The 21,015-nt window shown below is 48.8% G+C and overlaps 1 protein-coding gene across 1 annotated transcript in view; it reads right to left on the bottom strand.

Annotated features, from left to right (window-relative positions):
- Positions 1-21,015, bottom strand: part of LOC102087267 (serine protease inhibitor Kazal-type 5-like) — a 109,843-nt gene that overhangs the window by 66,458 nt on the left and 22,370 nt on the right. Inside the window, exon 2 of the mRNA XM_065029659.1 lies at positions 7,296-7,397. The gene's annotated coding sequence lies outside the window, so the exon portion shown is untranslated. The remainder of the gene's footprint in view (positions 1-7,295; positions 7,398-21,015) is intronic.

Genomic DNA, 21,015 nt, shown 5'->3' with positions numbered 1-21,015 from the left:
TTTAATGGGCTCAGCTGTCAACATCAGGACTGACTTAATAATAAATGTCTGACATTTCAGTCATTACTCAGAGTTTTAATCCCTCCCCTCCCTCCGGTGCCTGCCTGTTTACTTCACTCATGCTGGTGTTTCCATTGTGGGCCTGGGAGCTTGAAAGAGGAGCAAAGCTCCCCCTAAACACCCAGCAGTCTCTCCCAGTCAACAAGTGACTCAGGAAGGTCAGAGGAGGAGAGGATGCCCAGGGAGGACAGTGCTATGGGAACCTGCAAATAAACCCAGCGTGACAGTCACAGCTTGCTAAAGCCTGGACTGGCTGCTACACATGGGTTAGTGCTAGCATGGGGCTCCAGGGGAGGGAAAAGTGACAAGCTGGGCTTTGCTGGTGCAGAGCCTTTGGGTTTCTTCACTTTTATGGGCTCCTACACCAGCACAGGCTGGTTGATGCTTCTTTTTGGCCAAAGGAATGTGCTCTGCAGAAAAACTCATGCTTGAGTAGAGTTGTCCGGGTTTTAGCAGAGCCTGCCCGGGCCAGCTTCTGCTCAGGGACCTGCAGCATCACTCTGGAGCAAGAGGGGACAAGTAAGAGGGGACAGCTGCAGCCCCCGCACTGCAAGTCATACCTGAGGGTGTCAAAACACACAAGAATGGACAGCCAGTGCCAGGCCATTGCGTTTTCATAAAGCACATAATAAATATTCACGTTTTTTAAACTTTACTCTCTTACTAATAAGACCCTGGCTCAATGTGTTCCGTGTTTTGGGGATTTTTTTCTTTTTATGTTGTATATGGCAGCCTAATTACAGTCATTACATTGCCTCAAACTCTTTAAAAGAAGTTGCTACATATAATTACGTGCACGTAAGTGAGAATAATGCCATGCCTAATACTGGGGGACTCCATGTACACTAGAGCAGCCCATGGTCTCCCAAAGGAGAACTGAAAGGGTTAACACCACAGCTTGCACCCAGGCCAAAATGCACGTTTCCAGGAGCATTTTAGATCAGTTGCCCATCGTCTCCATCCCATGATATATGTATTGGGCCCTGGGTATTGTCTGTTCTATTTAGCAAAACCAGAACAAATTTTCCTGTAATGTGGCTCTAGCAGGTGATTGCCCACACCACCGATTTCCAGTAAACCTGCAGCGTGATCCATTCAAGAAACAGCAAAGAGCTGAATTCCTGGAAGCGTTTATGACGATTGGCTCATCTCGCCGCAGTACAACCAGTTCCCACCTTTTCTAATGAAAACAAAATTATTAAATCACATGTTGGTGTGGCTCCCACGCGGCTGCTTCCCGGGGGCGCCCATGCAGCTGGCGGCACCAGGCATTTGCAGACACACGTTTTCCCCAGGTCACAGCGCAACAGCCAGTTCGCAGTAACTTCAACTTGTTTATTTGGCTGATCGAGATCTGAGAACACCAGGCTCTGTGTGTCCTTGAGCAATCAGACCACCACATCACACACACAGGGGAAATGCGAGTCCAGGAGGGGATGCACAGCCTGTTGACAGCTCCATCCATTCAGCTCTGCGACCAAGACTTTCCTCTTTATGTTAGAGACTCTAGTGCCAAGCTCAGATCCTATTTTCACAACCATGAGCACCGTCCCGTCATCTTCACACTCTGCTTCTCCATCTATTGAACAAACCACGGCAGGGACTTGCCGCCTCCTCAGACGGTTTGATGCTGTATGCCCTGCTGAAATCATACACTGTTTTGTTATGCAAAAGATAGTACAAAGAGTCCCTTCCGTGCAGCAGCAAGCAACACAAACATTTCCTAAACGAGACCAGCCAGACCCCGAGGCAGATATCGGTTCAATCTATAGGGAAATGCAAATTATTGTGCTGTATGCTTGACTGCCAGGAGGAGTTTTGCAAATGCTTTAATGAAGCCTGGACTGCACCAAGGCAAGGATGTCAGAAATTAATTCCTGACGATCTCCAGTACAGAAGAAGCTCTTCATCTGTCTTTCCATCCAAGTTGCCTGGTTTTGCTTCTTTTCTCTTTAGGAATTAAGTGAATAAGTAATTACATGGGCAGAAATAAAACTAGCCAAAAAAGAGAGTATGAGAAAAAATGCCTCCGGCAAACTGGGGTAAGTTGAGGCAAATGACGGCTGCAAGGAGGCGGCCGCCGCGCACAGCCGGGACTCCCAGGGCAGACCTGGTCAATTAGAGCTTTACCAGAAGCAGACTAATTTCACAAAAGTAAACAAACTAGCTGGCCCTGAAACTTCTGTTTCCTCATCTACCCATCACTGACAAACACCAGCCATTTTTGCATAGCCCTAGGAAAGCACATGCTCTGCAAATCATTAGTTTGTGGAATCATGCTTTTGCTTTTCTCTGTGTGCAAAGGTTATTGCTGGAGATAGAAAAGGGGCTTCTGTTCCCAAAAGAGGCAAGAAGATGTGCCACATTTGGCCAAAACAAGTGATATCCTTGTCCTTTCGCTGGTGGGACAAGTGTCCTCCACACATACCTGGGTCTAGCTGGCTGCTTTGCTGTGGTCCCCTCTCCCAACAGCCTCGTCACCTCTCACTGGGGTTCACATGGGGACTTCAAGTGAGAAACACGATGCTGTTGATAAAAGCTCCTTGCACAATATATCCACATGCCTGGAAGGTGTGAATGGCATCTCAACTCCAGTGGCCCAAGCGTTAACCAGCAGTGACTGGAAATGAGCAGGTCCTCTGGAAGTTGGGGATCTTGGTAGCCTAGGCTGGGACCAAAGGGTGGATGTACCTCCCCAGTTTCTTATTCATACTTACACCACCTTTGGGTTAAAATGATTCAAAATCAGGACAAATGTCCCGCTCTGAAAAAAACACCAAAATTAACCAAGCCAAGACAAAAGCATAATGACCAGTCTTTGGGACTATGGTCTGCAGTTCAGCAGGTGGGGAGGTGAGAACCCAGCTGGCCTCCAGGCTCGGAGCACAGTGCCAAATAAGCGCCAAACCTTCCCTCCATGCAGGGCATCGAAAATGGGAAGCCCAAGTCCCACAGCCAAGGAAGGACCAACAGATGCAGCTGCTTTAAAAGCCTTGCCTGGTGCTACCCTTGCAATCTGGTGCTGGCCCACTCCTTGGTGGCATGTCCCACCAGAGCCATACCCCTGTTTCTTCTCATTTGGCACTGCCAATGCATCACAAACCAGGTAAAACTCTTCCTGCACCGAGTGATTCAAATGATCTCTGCCTAATAGACCATCTAACTCACTGTTACTTGTTTTGGCATCTTTGACTATTTTAAATCCCACTTAGAACTGTCTAACCACCAAGATTACACCAGTAACAACTGCCACACAAACATCTCTATTACTACCTGTACACTGGAAAGGTGGGGGGTTTTTCTCCCCCTTTTGCTAATACAGCATAGGCAGCAAATTGCACTAAGGAAGGAGGGATGGGGTGTGACAATAATTATGCTATCCGAGTGTGTATGACATCAGTATCACCTGCTGGTACTAGACACTGCAGAAACCTGTGTAGGCTTGTAGCACACAGGCACACTGAGCAGGATCCACAGGTGCCCAGTTTAATAGCTCTCGCTCAGCACTACCATCCAATTCTCCTCCAAAATAATCAGACAAGCTTGGCTGGTGTCAGGCAAAACAGATATCACCTCTAATACCAGACCCTGCTGGGCGCAGCTCTGGGGGTGTCCAGCCTTCCTGTGCGAGGACACAATACAAGCTACAAAGCAAAGTGTCCAAAAGGACTTTGACAAAGTGACATTCGAACAACGGTTGAAAATTCTTGCAGCCCAGGTCACCTGGTTGCAGTCGGTCTGTCTGTGTTCAGTCTCCTGGATGCACATACAAAGCCACCCCGAATCTCCAAAAAGGGAAGGGAGGGATTTTATGATGCAAAATTTAGGGCTGTGACTGGTGTCAGTTCAGTCAACACGTGTCACCAAAAACATTTCCTCCCAAGCATCCCTCTGTGTGCTTCGCACACCCCTCTTCAGAACCTCCCAAGCTGAACAGCTTTCCACAGAAAGGCTGTTTTGTGAAATGGAGTTTTTCTGTAGAATGCTTTGGTTTTGATGCCTTCTCCTGAAACATCCAATTTTCTTCTCCATACATTTGTTCATAAGAATTAATTTCCCCATCAGTTTTCCAGTTCAAAATTATTCTGCCACATATTTCACGAACCCTATAAATTAAAAGATTCAGCTTAGATTTAGATTAAAATGTTTAAAGCTAAATAAATAAATAAATCCCAGATTTCTTTAAAGGAAATAGTTCCTTTGAATCAGCCAAGGACGTCCAGGATTTCCTTTTCAAGGAATTCCTAGGAACCTCTAAAATGGGACATTTCCTGCCATTTCTCACCAGACACAGTTTCACATCCCAGCCCCGCTATGAGACAGTGCTACAGCTCCTCCACTGCTCTGCCACAATACGGTCCTCACAACTGCTCAATTTCTAGATGTTTGAGGATACTCCTCAAAGCACTTGCTCTGCACACACGAGGCAGCTCTGAGCACCCTGACTGCCTGTGCAGAGCATTTCATGCTTCATGAACTCGCATTGAAGAAGGTGGAACGATGGAATCATCCTAAAACCAGTTCTCGCAGCCCTTGCTTGTGTGCATTGCTCCAGATTTGTGAGGTTTGGCCTTGTTTGCATTTCAAGAGCCTTCAAGCAAACATTAGCTGAGAAGGAAAACAGATGGTGCAATTAAACACCAAAATTCTCCACCATGGGATGCCCTGCCAAATCTCTCAAACCCTCCCAGGATGGCTGAATAGGAAGGTTGTGGAGCAAGCAGGCTCTTTGCTATCTCAATGTTATGCAAGGAATCAGGTGAAAGACCATTTCCTCAAGGTAGAAGATCTGAGAGCCCTACAAAAATCAAGGCAGAAAGGCCCAAAATGTCCATACAGAACCTCACAGGGTCTCAAAGGAGCAATCACAGACCAGCACCTTCCTCTGTGCACAGCTTCCCTGCACCAGAGGCAAAAACCTGAGTGAAACGGGTCCAGAAGCACGAGGATGGAGCTTTGAGAGGGACACGTGGGCTCGGCTGCTGCAGCACCTTGCAGGCAGGGACAAAGCCAGAGAGCATCCCATCTGCACCGGCTGCCAGCAGCCATCACATACATGTCCCTGCCTTCGTGCTGGCATCCTCATACACGAGGAAGACCAGCGGACAAAGAGCTCCACGGAGGATCCAAATTTGATTTTTAATATTAGTTACATTCAAGAGGCAGATATTCACCTCCCAGCTTGTGCCACCAGCATCTGGCCCACAGCATACAACACACTGGATTCCCAGGAATGTGTGAACCTGTCTCAAAAAAACCTCAAAACAACCAAGTAAGGTGTTGTCAGCTTTGCCTTTCTCAACAGCACAAGTCCAGACCTAGGAAGCCAGCGTGTGGCTTACAGCTCAACCAGGGCTCTTTTTTCCCTTTGAAATGCTTCATCCTTTTTGTGTCTCAACTTGCTCGTTTTGTTTTGTACGATTTTCTTTTTTCATCTAGAGTCGGTACAGCAAATCTATCAATCACACTCCCAACAGTTTGGTGTAAATACAGAAGTAAGTATTTGTTTTTCCAGACTAGAACAGGACAAACTACCTTCTCGGTTTCGCGGCAGGCACTGCATGAAGTCAGGGCATTTTAGACCTCTCCGCGCTCCTGGGGACAAGAACCAAATGTCACAAAGTCCTCCTGCCTGCCAAATCCAGGCAGAGGCTGCCAGAAAGAAGCTGCTTAAACATCTTAGCCAGAACCTGCACACTTATTTCCCCAGCACAGGCAGGGTTTGGGATGCAGAGGATTAGCAGTGAGCTCTGCACCTCCTCGAGCAGCTGGGAACCGCAGCCCTCAGCACAGGATGGTGATGGCACAGCTTACAAGAAGCTTTCCGAATAGATCCCATCTCTTCCAGGCACTGATGCACAGTGTTTGATGATCTCCATGTTACCATAAAACACCACTGTCCAAGAGGGGTTGGGAAGGGATATCATGAATAACGAGTGCTCATTCCATTACATTCAGCAGTGTCACCACCCGCACACAATGTGCCAGGAATTCGGTCATTTTCAAGGAATGTTTTTGCTTTGAGTCCCAAGGGAGGAATTCAGTTTTCCTGGAGTAACCCCAATGCTCCCAGCCCTGCTGATTCAGAGAAAGGCTTATCCCACATTACTCCTAGATATGGCTGAATCCCTGCCCAAAAGGACTGTCCTCCTGGATGGACAGCTGTCTTTCTCCTCTTTGCAAATATCCCTCAGACCTTCAGAAACACACAAACCATTTGAAATCACTTGCACCCCAGGGAGGTGTTGAAACTGAAATAACACTGTGCGCTCACCGCCAGCCCAGCTCAGCCCTGCACCAAACCATCACCGCTGTCCTGTTCCATATACACAGGGCTGGGCGAGCTCAGCCCCAGGGTTATTTTGCCTCCAGCACAAACCAGTAGCATTGCTTAGGTAAAGAGAATGAAAGCAGGTTCCCCAGCCCACCTTCCTCACCTCTAATATCCAGCAATATCACAACTGCGGCTCACCAGCCTCACACCTACATCACGCTGCAGTTTATTACCACTGAGGCCTCTAGATGCTCGTCTCACCCTCCTCTACTCCCCCTACCCTCAGCACACACCTGCAAACAATGCAGCAAACACCATGGGCCATGCTCAAGAGCTTGTTTTGTATGTGCAATGCACTGGTTCCCTCCCCCAGACATTATCTAGGGGGAGACTGCACCCCTCAGCTCAACACACACAGAGTAAATCCTGGCTTCGCAGTCACTGTCCATGGTTGCGGGAAGGACAGTTTGTTTTACTTTTCCCAGCTGTAGATATTTGTTTTATTTCCATAACAGGTTTCAATAAAGGCATCTCTTAAAAAGCTCTCTCTCCCACAAGAATCCAGCCTGCTCCTTGCTTTTATCTCTGTAAAAAGGAAACAAGATCTACTAACACAATCACTGTGCTTACTTGCTTTTAAGTCCACAAAATAAGGGGTCATGTGCCTGCACACAACGTCAGGGCTATGCAAGAGCCGTTTCCAAGTCATCCGCTTGGATGCTTTATTCCAAAGTATGTTTGGTTTGATTTTTTTTTTGTGGGGGCTTAGAGTAAAGATGCTTTCAAAATATGCCCATAAATCTCTGTGAAAGAAGGTTGCACAGCAGGTTGTTCAGATGCGTTACAGGATATGTAATCGAAGGTGTAGGAGAAAAGAGCCAGAATTAGGATCCTCAAGCCAAGAAGCAGCAGAGCCCCACAGTATCTCTGCCTCAGCCCCTACAAAGGCTTTACAACCCACCTCACTCGACGATGTGGTGAACAGCGTTTTCCGTGACGCTGCTGTAGGAGCCGGGGTAATTCTGCTGCTCAGGCCAGCTCATGTGCATAAGAAACTCAGTGCCTGTAAACAGAGGATCAGTATGAGAAATGCAGCACACAGCGCTTCAAGGCAAGGGCTGGAGCATCATGGCATGTTTCTGCTGATGTGACCCCCAGACCTGAACTGGGGGGACCGCTGGGTTCCTGTGCCCAGGCCCCACAGTGGCAGATAGCTGAGGAATAGATATTGCACAGTGATGGGCCCCTGAGCTCCTGCTCTGCACAACACCCTGTGCCTTCATGGTCAGGATCTTTAACTAATTAAAAAATAAAGGCAGCTTAAAAAACCTCATGTGCCACAAGACAGTTAAGTCTTGACGTGCAAATGTTTCCTGCTGTAGGAAGTACTCGAGGTTTAACAGAAAATTTTAAAACCCCACCAACCCACAAAGCAAACTACAGCAAAGCTTTCTTGTTTTTAACATGGACTCCTCCAAACCTTTTATGACAGATTCTTTTGCCCATATATTTGGGGAAGCAACTTGCTGAATCTCTCACAGACAGGAGAGGTCCCAGCAGCAAGGCTGAATAGCTCTTCAGATATGCATTTTCATTCTACCTCTGGTCTATCAAACCCCCAAATTAGGGCTCATTCCCAGCAACACACCAGCAAAGACAAACGCACTTCAACCCAGCCCAGGCAGAAGCAGACGGCTGCCCTGAGAAATCTCTGCTGTATTCACAGCAAAAAAAAGCCAAGAGGAAAATGTGATTTTGCAGCTGGGACTCTTGACTGTGTCCCAAAGTAGCATTAATCCACCTCACCTTCCTCAACACCACCAGGAAATAGCTGCAAAGAAGGGGTAGAGGAGGAAACAGAACCACTTATGAAGCATCAGCTGCAGTCTGATTAGAGCTATTAGCAAGCTCTTAGTGGTGTTTATTAGCCTTTACCCAACATCACTGAATGAAGCAATCCTGACATCAGCCTTCTGGCTTGGAAAAACTGTGCTCCAACCCCAGCTAGAGGAAGAGAAGTGTTCAGAAAGGTCAATCTAGTTATAACAACAGCTGCAGCTCTCCTAGCCAGCTCTGAGCTTGGTTTGAGCTCATAGGAACCAAAGACCTGGACAGGGGGACCCACCCTGCATGACAGAGGAATAAGATCTTGGAATCAGAGGAGGTCCATCACGGTATTTCTTTGAGCTAGAGCCCTCCTGCTTTGAGTTATAGCTACTAAATCATTACGAGTTGATAGCATTGTGCTGCCTTTTCTGAGAACCATGAATTGCCAACCGTCTGCCCCAGCGATACAGCGAGAGGCACTTGGATGACAAGGCAACAAGCCCTGAGCCTGGCTCAGGATGAGCTGGCCATGGGTTGAGCGGGATTAAAATAAGATTTACATCTTCTGATGCACAAAACATTCATCACTGGCTGCTCTTGGATGTCTTCAGCCTGTGAACAGTTTGTCTAACATGAGGTGTTTTTTAAACATGTCATGCCTTCCAAAGGACATGCAGCCGAAAGCCGCCTGCCTCAAGCAGGGCTAATCTCCCTGGAGTCACTTACAGTGACATATTTCAAGGGTGTTTATCATACAGAAAGGACATTTAAAAATATACAAATGTATGTTATAAATCACAGTTTCTGCCAGGAAGGAGCAGGAGGAAGAAACCTGTATGATTTAGCAAACTCTTAGAAATAACTCAATGTAGAGAAAATCTACGGGGAGGGAATCTTAACTATGGGTTTTCCACAGCTAGTCATGGTTAGTACAGCAGGGCCAAAACCCACACAAGCAGGATGCCACAATAAATTAAAGCACTTGGGAAAATCACAACAATTTTAACCAAAGGAAACACTTAACTCCTCTGTGTCTTTCTCAAGCACATACATGGACTGGCAAGATCTTCCCTATCTCTGCGCTGGACACCCTGTCTTGCTTTTGTGGTCTGGCTACCACAGTCCACAATCTGCACAACAATTTCCTTTTCAGATAAGCATAAGTAGGTGTCTGCCATCTCAATGGTCTGCCTGAGGTGCCTCGAATGGAGGAAACCCCACAGAAAGTCCTGACTCCTATGGCTGAGTGCCAGATCAGTAAGTGAAAATCTGATCTCTCTGAGCTCTGACTCACTCCCAGCATGTGCAACAACTGACTGCTGCTGTCACAAGGCTTTGAAAGACAAAGATATATCTATCAAAGTTCATGGTTATGAAGAATTGCAATTGCTTTGCAGGAAGGTGTTGGTGGAAGCCACCTTTGGGACCTGGCTGATGCGGCCACCAACTCTGCAGGCTGTTGGCTGAATCACACCTTAGCCACCGAAATCAACAGAACTCGCAACGTTTGCAGTGCATTCTCCCCTCTTGAGGAGCAAAGGCTGTACTCCATGAAGGTGCTGCTGCAATCACAGCCACCTACAAGCAGCAGCGGCAGCAGCTCTTTTGGAAGACAAAATGTGGTGAAAAGAAACTTTGATTTCATCCTGGTTACAGCTCAGACACACGGCTTCCAAAAAACAGTCATGTTCAAAAGAGAAAGCCTGCATCCAAGCTTTGCTCTCACCATCACCATTTTCTTGCCCATCCTTCAGCCTCCCAGGTGCTGTTTGTTATCAGGCCACAGTGCTGGAAGGTGGATCCAGTTTGGTGGCTTACGCTCGCCAAGCAGCCCTGTCATTCAGCAGAGCCTGTGGGAGGGAGAAGCTGCTACCACACCCCCGACCCATGGCCCTTCTGCTGATTGATCCCAAACGTCTTGAAGGGGAGATGATACCACATTTCCCTCTCCAGGACTGAACATCCCAGAGAGGCCAGGGTGTGTGAGCCACCGGGAAGGAGAGCGAGTTATCCGCAAGGAAATCTTGCCCCCCCACACCCTGGGTACCAGCGCAGAGAGGTCAGACCACCTCGTCCTGTCCAGCCCTGGGCACAGCAGCTCCCTTCCCAGCACCACTGCAGCCCTGTGCGAACCACCCTGCGCTGCAAGGAAACGCTGCTCGGTCTCTGGGATGCCTGCAGGTGATGATGTGAAATGTGAATAAAGAAAGCAGTTTGTGCAGAAAAGTAATGATCCCTTCGGGATCTTCCAAGTTTATATGAAATTACACCAAGAAGCTACAAAGGAGGAGTGCTCAGCAGAGAAGGGAGGCGGATAATCTGTTGGTGTAAAGCCCCGCAGCTCCCAGAAGCAGTAAACGACATAAAGCAGAGTTGGCATTTGAGGATGCACATGATCTTGTAGTTTGTGTACGTCAGGACATCTGCTACTACAGCCTCATAGAGCTAAAACTACCTCTGCCTTCACCTGCGGTTGCTGACAAGTGTAGTGTAGAGTAACACACTGAGCTGAACCTCACGCAGGGGATTCCACTCCTTCATGCCAATTTATAGCCAATTCAGGATTTCAGCAACTGTTATTTATCACCAGGGCTCCCTGCTAACCGTTACCACATCAGTGAGGAGTTATTCAAAATGAGTTTCCAAATTAGTGACTCTGCATCCATTTATTTTATGTTCATTTCAGTTTATGAGGAATGTCAGCAAATCACAGGATCCCACTCAGGGTAAATTACCTGGGGATTTTACGCATGATCGTTCTGCTGAGCTGCAAAGGCAGCGTGGCAGCAAGCTCGTCATGCTGCTCTCCGTGCCTAAGGCACCAGGGAGAAGGAGCCCAACCTCTTCCAGAGGATGATCAAGTTGGAAAGATGCTTAAAACATCCTGTAAGCATGGATGAGGCTTCCATGCACAAAGGAGAGCATGCCCAGACTGTGCACCCATCTCCAACTCCTGCAGGTAATTCTCCTCTCCCCAAATTTATTGTTACTGAATGAGAGAGGAAACCGGAGCCCCCCTCTTTCTGCCTGACTTTATTCTCTGAGACAAGAGCTTTTCTCCCTGGCAGAAAGCAAACTAGGGCTTGTTTTGTTTAGAAGCAAAGAAACAGCAGGTCTTGACTCCATGGATTTCTGGCAAGAGTTATGCCTTGGAAAAACAGTTGTGTTGGCAGCAAAGTGAAAGGCTTCTGCTTGCTGGAGTAGTCTTTGGCCCCTATGGATGTTTCTCCCCAAACCAACTGCAAAACAGCAGAACAGCAAAAGGCCAAACTAACAAAACTAACCAAACCAACAGAATGGAACTCCCAAATGGAACTGTCCAATTATATACAAAGCATGCCGCTAATGGTATGGAATATTTCCATTGATCAACATAGATGTCAGTCAATGTCTGTCCCATCTATGCCCCGCTTCCTAGCTGCCTTGCATCTGCAGATAGAAAGCCCAGAAGGACCTTGGTTTCCCTAACAACCACTAAGATATCAGTAAGTTCTTACATTCTTTTCACACTGATTCAAAAGCAGAGCTAGCCACTGGAAAAAAATGTTAACTCTGTCTCAGAGAAAAGCAATATTATCTCACTATTCTTATACCAAACACAAAACAAAGACCATGCTAGCTAAGAAGAAAAGTTTGTAACTGTGTGGAAAATTAACTCAATTTCAGTCAAACCATCACAGTGACATAGGCCAATATAAAACCATTCCTGGCCAGGCCCAAAGCTGTAGAAGAGCCACAGGCACGGGACATGGGAGTGAAGAAGTAGCTGTTTGCTTTTCTTCCAAAGTTGTCTTCTGCGTGTTTATCCCACGCAGATCCCTCCATTGCAGTAAGGATAGGTTTATCCCCTAGTACAGGAATGACAAGTGTCTCACCCTTCCCGAGCCACCAGCCAGGAGCCGGTGAGCAGCTGGTCCAAGCACCGCACAGCAGGGAACGAGCAGCCGCCCTGTGACAGCTGTTGTGACAGCTGGTGGGACAGCTCTGGTTGCAGGACAGTGCAGCTGGAGGAGATCTGCAGCCCTGGTCCTTCCCAGCACACCAGGGCCAGGAGAGACAATAGTGAGTGGTGCAGGACACAGCTCCAAATGCCAGGGCTGGCATTCCCAAACCTGTGGTGGTGTTTGGACAAAAGCTTTGGCTTTTATTCTTTTCTTTTCTTTTCTTTTCTTTTCTTTTCTTTTCTTTTCTTTTCTTTTCTTTTCTTTTCTTTTCTTTTCTTTTCTTTTCTTCTTTTTCTCTTGTCTTCTCCTCTTCTTTTCTTCTTCTCTCTCTCTTCTTTTTTTCCTTTTCTTTTTTAGACACATGTCCAAAAAAAACAGTGCTGTCCCACTGCCTTCAGCCTTGTGTTACTGTTCCTTCCCTAATGAACCTCCAGTGACCTGCAAGCCCCGAATCCTGCACAACTCTCATGCTCTCTTGCTGCCCTACAAGATGGCCACAGCTAATTTTCATGGCAAATTTCCCAGCTTGGAAACAAAGCAGCACAAGGAAGGGAAAGTGATGTTTCTTTCTGTTTAGCTATTCAGTTAACAGCAGGGATAAGCTTGTGGAGGGACAGGAGTAGAACAGCTGCCAAGCCACAGCTCTGAACATCACTCGGTACATGGTGGTGCCCCAGAAATAGGAGAGCGACTAGATAAAAATAAACCGCTGGGACCATTTCTCATCTTGATCCCAGGGAGCAAGGAAATTCCTTCCTTGTGGTCCTTCTTGCACCCCCATGCTGCTGCTTACCCCATCACAGCCCCATCCCACCGCCAGCCCTCCTGATGAACTCTGCCACGTACGTGTCCTTAAGTATAAAACCAGTTGGGCAGTGGGTCTGAGGACTTGTACACAGAGATGGCTGTGAGTTTCCTACAATGGTCTTGCACCTTTGATCTCCAGAATATGTATTTCAAGCCCAGAAAGGGCTTTTGTGCTGGCCAAGGAAATAACTACATAAAAGGACAGAGAGAGCTGATAAGGAATGGGGTAAAAGGATTGTGCTGCAAAGGAAAAAGTCAGCCTACCCCTATGTCTTGAAACGCCCAAGACATAAAGTGAGAACTGGCAAAGGTCAGGCTGAATTGGCTCTTGCAGAGGATGGGAAGAAAATAACAAGAGGAGTTTTAGCTGTAGCATCAGAGGAAATGAAGGAAAGAAGAAATGGAGCTGCTGTACAGAGAGGATGGGGTATAGATTAAAGTTAGTCCGTGTGTGATCCAAAACTAATGCCACCTCTTTCTAATGTCCTGTCAGTGTGCAGAGGGCATGAGGATAACAGGAACAAGGAGATGGATGTAGAAATGTCACATCCCTCCAGATCACAAGTCAAAGAGCAGTGAGCTCATGTCACAGGCGTGGCTGGTTTCTATCCCCCAGCACTGAACACCCAAAACTGAAACCTGCCCGTTGAAACATTCACCAAGCACAGGGAAAGGAGAACAGAAAACATAGCACCTCGACCCAAGAGGGCAAGAAATGCCATTCCACCAAATGCAAACCATTCAGGTTGTCCCATGCTACACACCAGGCATAGAGCAAAGTCCAAGGGAAGGGGGAGTCAGAGCTTGGGAGTCTATCAGCCAGTTTTCCACTTCCCCAAGGGTGCCAGACAGACTGAAACCACTTGCAGATAAGATATTGCCTTTGTAAATGGGAGGAATTGAGATCTAATCTACCTCAAGTGCATTAAAGTGTTTGCTGGAGCACCATGCCACTAAGTCCTCAGTAGCCCAGGGGGACAGGGACCAGCTCAGCACCAGCGCTGGGCTTTTGGGCTGGCAGGGCTATGGCAGGGGCTGGGCCAGGCTTTTATGGATTATCTCAGCACCAAAGCAGGATTGGGCTCACAGCATTCATGAGTCTGAAATGTCCCAGGTAAATGGTGATCCAGAAGCAAGAGTCTTCAGGCATCATCGTGGGAGTATCCCAGCATCATGACTCGGGACTGGTTTTGATGCCAGCCAAAAATAAATCTCATTCCCTTCAGTTCCTGCCCGCCTGCAGCATACATGTGAGTGCTAATTCTCCTTCCTATAACTGAAAGGCTCAACTGCAATCTGATTTCTAGACATTTTTAGGAAAACCCCCCAGCTCTGCTAGCAGAAAGTCAAGACTGCAACATGCCTAATCAGCTATGCTAATCTAATGCTGCCACGCAGAGCCGCCGCACGCAGCTCCCATCACTAACAGGCTCTGGCTGCACAGCCCAGCAGCAGCCTCGGTTTGTTTATTTGGAGTGCTTTACCTCTGAATTTCTCACCCTCCTTCCAAGAAGCCGGCACCCCCAAAACTTGAATCGCTCCATTGCACCTTCCAGTTCCTCTCCAGGCTCCGCAGACTGGGAAGCAGGCTGGGTCTGGGGGGCTCAGCTTGCAGAGGGCCACAGGCGAGTACTGGAACAACCACAGCACTAATTCAATTTCTACCCGTTTTCCCTTTTGCCTTCACTTCATTATAGATTATTATTTTTTAAACTGAAGCAAACAGAGTCGATCCTGCTTCCAGCTGAACTGCCCAAGGGCTGGCTCCTCTTCTCCAGCCAGCAGATACAAACTCTACAGCAAGCTCCTTCTCAATGGACCTGTACTCTCCAGGGAGCAACTCTTTGTTTGGGAATGGTCCCTCGTCTTTTATGGAAAGTACCATTTAATTTTCAGTTAGTGGCTATTTCATGCAGCTTTTCAACTAGATAAGAAATGGCATCCATGCACAGACTTAAAAGAGAGTCATTCCCAGCTTGAATTGGGGAAAAAGTTGAGATGTCAATATATTTTGCAAGTGAGGCATCCAGAGCAATGACAGAAAGGGTCATTTCACTTCCATTTCCAGCCTTTTCTACAGCCCAACCTACTTGCTATGCTGCAGATGAGCACAAATTTCTAAATAAGTTGTTTCAAAGCAAAAACCAAACCATTCTCTTTGAAAAGTGTCAATGCAAGACTTCACAAAGATATCTAAATATAGATACTTCAAAAGAACAAGTGCAATAAGGAGACTGGTCAAAACGTATCCTTTTCTGTGCAGGCTGGCAGCTTTGAAAAACCTGTGTTTTCTGATTAAAAGATGCTAAACTGCAAACGTTCCTTGGGCAGGTTCCTGTGCTGCTGCACGGCGGCTCGTCCTGGTGCAGGGGGCTGTGCCGGTCCCGTCCAAGCACCAAGCAGAGAAGCCACCGGGTGCACGGTGACAACTGGACAACCTTTCCAAGGACCACCATGGCTCTCTTCCACTTCCTTCACCAACTGCCTCATAGTTTGGGGTCCCGCTGTGGGGTATATGTAGCTGGAGACAGGAGGATGCAGATGCTGTGCTGGTCTGCAGGACCCCTCTCATCTCTGCAGCAATTGCCCCATCCCTTGTATAATACAAACTCAATGGGGCTTCACAAAAGACAGCAGATCAAAGCTCTGATCCCACCACCTCTTGCATGGCTGCAAAGGTTACTTTGGGCCCCCCGAAGCCCCTGTCTCCCCTCGGACGTCCCATGCTGTGCCGGTAAGAGCCCTGCAGGCGGGGGATCAGCACCCGGGCAGCAATCGGCCACAGGGACAGTCCTGCCTTTCCTGAGCGAGTCCAGCTGAATTTTACTAAAATATTTTCAGTCATGTTTGTAATGATTCAAGCTGTTCTGGAGCACTCCCTGCAGACTTGAGCCGGGTTTCGGGGGGAGCGTGCCCTTCTGAGAGAACTCTTTCCTATTTTTGTCAGCACATTGAACGTAGCCTCTAAATTAAAATCTTCTGTTTCAAGTCTATTTTGATCAACTCCACTTCCTTCAGTTTAAAAGATACAATAAGAATAGATGAGCTCTTACAAATTAAAAGCCTCTCTTGCTTAACAAATTGTCTCTTTGCAATAATTAATTGTCTGGAGAGAGATTCAAGCCCTATGTTTTTGGCCTTATTCCAGGCTCCATAATGGGGGAAAAAAAAAAGTATATTTTGGAATTTGTTGCCTCACCACACTGGCTCTCACGCTTCCCATACAAGGCAGGACGGGTCTGACGAGTCCACCTAGGGCAAGCCGGTCCTTGAAGCAGCAGCATCTGCTCTCCTCCAGCAGCAGGGCTGTCATCAAGTGCCTGTCACAAGTCTCAGCGTTGTGTTGTGCAGGGGGAGGCTCCTGGCATATTTCACCACCTGCTTTATTTTTATTCATAGCTGATTACTATTAGATGGCAGGTCTTTCATTTCAAGCCACTATGGCCATTCCCACGCTGATGGTTCCCAGAAGCTCATGGTGTATGGATGCTGTATATATGGAAGATGTGAAAGCAATGCACGGGTGCTGGGGCGGCTGCTGCTAGTGATGCCTCTTGCCAGGTGCTCCAACTCTGTGCTGACTTTGGGACTTTGGCCAAGCCAAACTTTCTTAAGAAATTCCTTCCAGTGCCTTAGGATAAGTAAGTCAGAATTAATTTTAGTTTTTGCAGTCTAAGCCCTTGGCTGCTACTTCTCCTCTCAGGGGTAGGGAGTTCCTGTTCTCCTTCCCTGTGGCGAAACTGGGAAGATATGCAGGTTATGATATCTGCTCCTTAAAAATACCATCGGTCTTCTCTCAGAGGATATATCCTTGAGGCCTCTATTATGTGTGCTTCTCAGCCTTGGAGCTTTTCAGCCAGGAAAGTCTCCATAAAAAGGAAAGTCATAGTTGGCTTTGCCTGCTCTGGTGGATGCTCCAGGTCCTCCTGCACACAGGAGACAAGTGGGAAGGCTGCTATGAGCCAGGATCAAGCCTGGGACCGTGAGAAGCCCCACCTGTAGCAGAGGACACTCACACTGTGGGTCAGGGCAGAAAGATCTCCTGCTTCTTTACCCCCTCCCACATGCAGCTGCAGCACCACCGCAAGCCAGGGAGCAGCATCCCAGAGCTGCAGCCCCCACTCCTACAAAGCCATCTGCGGTGGGATGTGAGATGGAGGTCACAGCAGTTTGGCACAGAGGAACAGCATGTTGCAGAGAGGGTGTCACAGCCTCAGTCTTGTCCTGGCTGAGCTTGCCCACACTTGCTGCGAGGAGCCACCAGAGAAGTGATGCTGCTCCATCCCCAGGTGGCCCTCACCATCAGGGTCTGTACGCAGAGACCTGCTGGTGCCGACCATCCACACCAGTGCCCAGTTCCTCAGCTCGTGCTGGGAGCAGCTCAGCACCACATTGGCTTCACGCTCCCCCTGCATCCCTCGGTCCCCACACGGCGTCCCCGTGCCCCGCCTGCCCATGCAGGCAGGGCACAGCAGGTCCCAGCGCGGGGCCGAGCAGGGTGTGAGCTGGCAGCAGCGGCTGGCAGCCTGCCTGGGCAATGCCTGCGGTCAGGTCCATGCACCAAGTTCTGTGCTCCTTGCCAGCCCCACGGCGGTCCCACTGCAGGGGAGCGTTTTGCTAATCCTTTCATTCCTGCCCCGTGCCCGGCAGCACAACCTCCTGCCAGCTTTGCAGGGCAATGCTTCAGAAGCACCTTGGACTCGAGCAGGCAATCTTGTTCTGCAAAGTGACAGGGCAAGAGACGTTTTCCAGCCCTGAGAGGTCCTAAACCACTCAAACAGCCTCAGAGTAGGCACTTAAATACACAAACCAGACTTCACCGGCCCCAAGCTGAAACCAGGCAGCTCATTCCCTCAGGAGTTGGCTGACCTTCCTGACAGACGGCCCAAAAATGCTGGGAGGGGTCTGAGCAGGGCTACAGCCCAGAGCATCCCATCGTCCAACGCTGCTCCCAGACCAAAAGCAACCCGCAGCTCAGCCTCCTCCATCCCCAGAGATGGTAACAGCTTTGCAGAGCCCCAAATTAACCTGCTGCCACAAGATATCACCCGGGCCATGATCTCAGCAGTGTTTGGAAAAGGATTAAATGTTTATCTGGAAAACAAGGACATGCACAATTGCATTTGGCAGGATTAGTGCTAAAGCCCATAAAAGACCCACTCATCAGAGCTGGAGCAGGTCACTGCCTTCCTGGGGACACCTCATGCACACCAGCGGGTGGGTGCACCCTGTGCCAATGCTTCCGCTTCCCCCCCAGCCTTGTGGTCTGGTGGGAAATGACTGTCACCTCTTCCGTGGACTTCAGCCTCTCCTTTTTCTCTGTACAGAAGAAAAACCTTGTGCTGGAGTCATACAAACTACTCTCTCCTCAGCACAGTTTAATTTATGAGCAGTTGTATTCGTGTGAATTGGGGACCCTCCTTGGCCTTTGAACACACTGGAAATACACGTGATCCTTCAGCTGCCTGAAGGATGCTTCATAGCAGTGCAAAGCCAGCCAGCACCCTCCAGTCCTCGATAGAGCTCAGAGAGCTTTGTATAACACAAATAGACCAGCAACCTGGAAATAAATCTCTAACATCCTCTCTCTTCACTAAGAGAAGCTTAGAAATATATTACAGACTGTTTCTATAGTCTGACACTATATCACAGCAGATGGGATCCTGCTAAGCCTCCTTGGGATCAGCATTGCAGCAACCAAGCAGGTGGAAAAGACCCAAGCATCCTTTTCTTCTCCAGTACAGGAGAGGTACCTTTGGACAGAGGCAGGAGCAGTTCCCTGAACAGCGGTCAGGCCCCGTGTCAGACTCGCCATGATGGTTTCACGTGTCCTTTCCTTGTAATATTTATTTCCCACAAGTATGCTCTTGCTTACATAGGCACTGGCAGGGAGTATCGGAGATTTCTGTCATAATTTACCATTTTGTCCAGGACAGGATTTAACTGGAAAGTATTTGTTTTAAAAACAAAACAATCTAAGAGGTCTGTCTGTTACTTTTGCTACGTATAAAATTCACTGGAAATCAAAGTGTTTGGATGATTCAAGCAAGCTACTGGCCTCTCACATTTAGCTAAGAGCAGCAGTCTGTGACAGGTCAGGACCTTCCTATGGCTGTTTGGTTTTGATTTTTCCAGAGTAAACCACTCAGCACAAGTCCCATTTCACTAACCCAGGATCTTCTGCCAGAGTTCACATAAATGTCTCTGAAACCCAGCAGGACACCCCATCAGCTCCTCTCAGCCTGCACTGCCCAAGGAGCTGCTCCGCACTCAGATGCTTTGTTTTCTAGGTATTTTCTACTTCTCTTCCTCCTCCTTTGGCTTTTCCAAACACAGCCCAGGCTGGGGAGAGCAGCTCAGAGCTGCGCCTCTCAGCCCTTCTCGGAGCAGAGCTGCCATACGTGGTCTCCCAGGTTGGCTGCACAACTTCCCCACCTGAGGTTTTTCAGGAGTTCCTGTGTTTGCCAAATCTCACATCCCCTTGTTCCTGGAGTCCCAGACTTTCCCTGGCTTCTCTTGTACTTTTCCCAATTCCCAGCATTGCTGTAGCCTTTAATAACTGCTGCTTTCCACACACACACACAGGATGCTGGAAGACCTCTCCTTGCCATTTTCTGACCCGTTACTCACTCTGCAGCTCAGCACAGCCCACTTGGGGAATGTCCCAGTTTCTGAGTGTCTCTGAATGCTGCCTGCTCCAGGCAGTCCAGCCAAGGTGGTCATGATGCCCCAGCACACATGGTGGGTCAATTGTCAGGTCTGATGTGTCTCAAGTGCCTCCTACCTTTTCAGAGTTTGCCACTGCTGATGCTTTCCAACAGCAGCCTCTGCAGGTATTGCACCTGCCAATTCCCACGTTGCTTCTGCAGATGTATAATGCACAGCAGCCCATGCCAGCAGGAATGTCCCATCACAACTCCTTTCAGCTCTAGGTCCAGCTACTTCCCTGCTCCTCAGTGCATGGTCCATACAGGCTGTACTTCTCACATCTCCAGTGCCATGTTCTCCAATTAACTCAGATTTAGCACACCAGCCCATACAGCCCCTCAGAAGCCCCCTAGTCACCCAGCCATCACACAAGGTCAGATTTCGAGGCTCTCCTGTGCTCAGGGGATTGAAGAAATGGTGGGTTTCCTCATGACCCAGACACCCCTGCAAGCACGAGGCCGCTCCATCACTGCACTCCAGCACCCTGTATGCAGCATCCTTCTGCAGAGCTGGGACTGAGGGATCCAGCACAGCAGCCCGGTCCCAGCTCCAGCCCCCAGCTGGCCCCTGGTTGCTGGGTGGGATGGGTCAGGATGCCGGTCCCAGCTGCCGGGGGAGGCAGTGTAGAGGGGACAGTGCAACCATTCCTCTCTGCTCGCTGCCTGCGGCAGCTGATGAAGCCGGGTGAGAGTTTGGACCCTTGAAGCTCCCCAGAGGCGCTGGGAAGATGGAGTATGCTGAGCCCAGATCCCACCCCATGGGCCTCGCCTGCCCCCCAGGCAGCAGGGACTTTTTATTGGGAGAGATTAAGGCAAGGGGGCTGCAGAGGGGATCTTGCCTCAATAACCAGAGCCCTTTATCCCTACATGGCGCTTCCCACCCCGAGTCTTCCAGACAAAAGATGCCTCCTAGAGCAGAGCCAAGTGAGGGGCCCTGGAATAAATCAACTCTCCAGCGACTTTAGCTGACGCAGACATTCTTGAGCAGATTTGAAACTTGTTTTGCAGGAGGGATCCCTTCGCGGCCACACGCTGCACACACCAGCCGCTTGAGAAGCTCCCAGCAGCCAGGCCATGGCTCTGCTACCCAGATACATCACAGGGAAAACTCTACGGCTCCAGCAGATCATAAGCTTATTAAAGATAGATCTGTGTTTTGGTCTGTAGAGATAAATACATCAAAGGCATTTTGGTCTGCATGCCCATGCTGCCAGTATCCCTGTTTGGCAGAGATGGAGGCTGGGATGTGCTCTCCATTCCCAGTGCAGGGCACTGGGGGAGCAGCAGGATCCATCCCCTTCCAGCCTGAGGAGCCTGGGGCCACATCCAGACTGTAATGAGCCAGTCCCTGGCTGTTTGCTGGGGGGGGGGCGCTCCAAAGTGGCTGGTGGGGACT

This window comes from Columba livia, chromosome 14 (genome assembly GCF_036013475.1).
Source record: "Columba livia isolate bColLiv1 breed racing homer chromosome 14, bColLiv1.pat.W.v2, whole genome shotgun sequence".
Classification (NCBI taxonomy): Eukaryota; Metazoa; Chordata; class Aves; order Columbiformes; family Columbidae; genus Columba; species Columba livia.
Note: the sequence above shows the minus strand (reverse complement) of the source record. Positions and strands in the feature narration are given on the sequence as shown.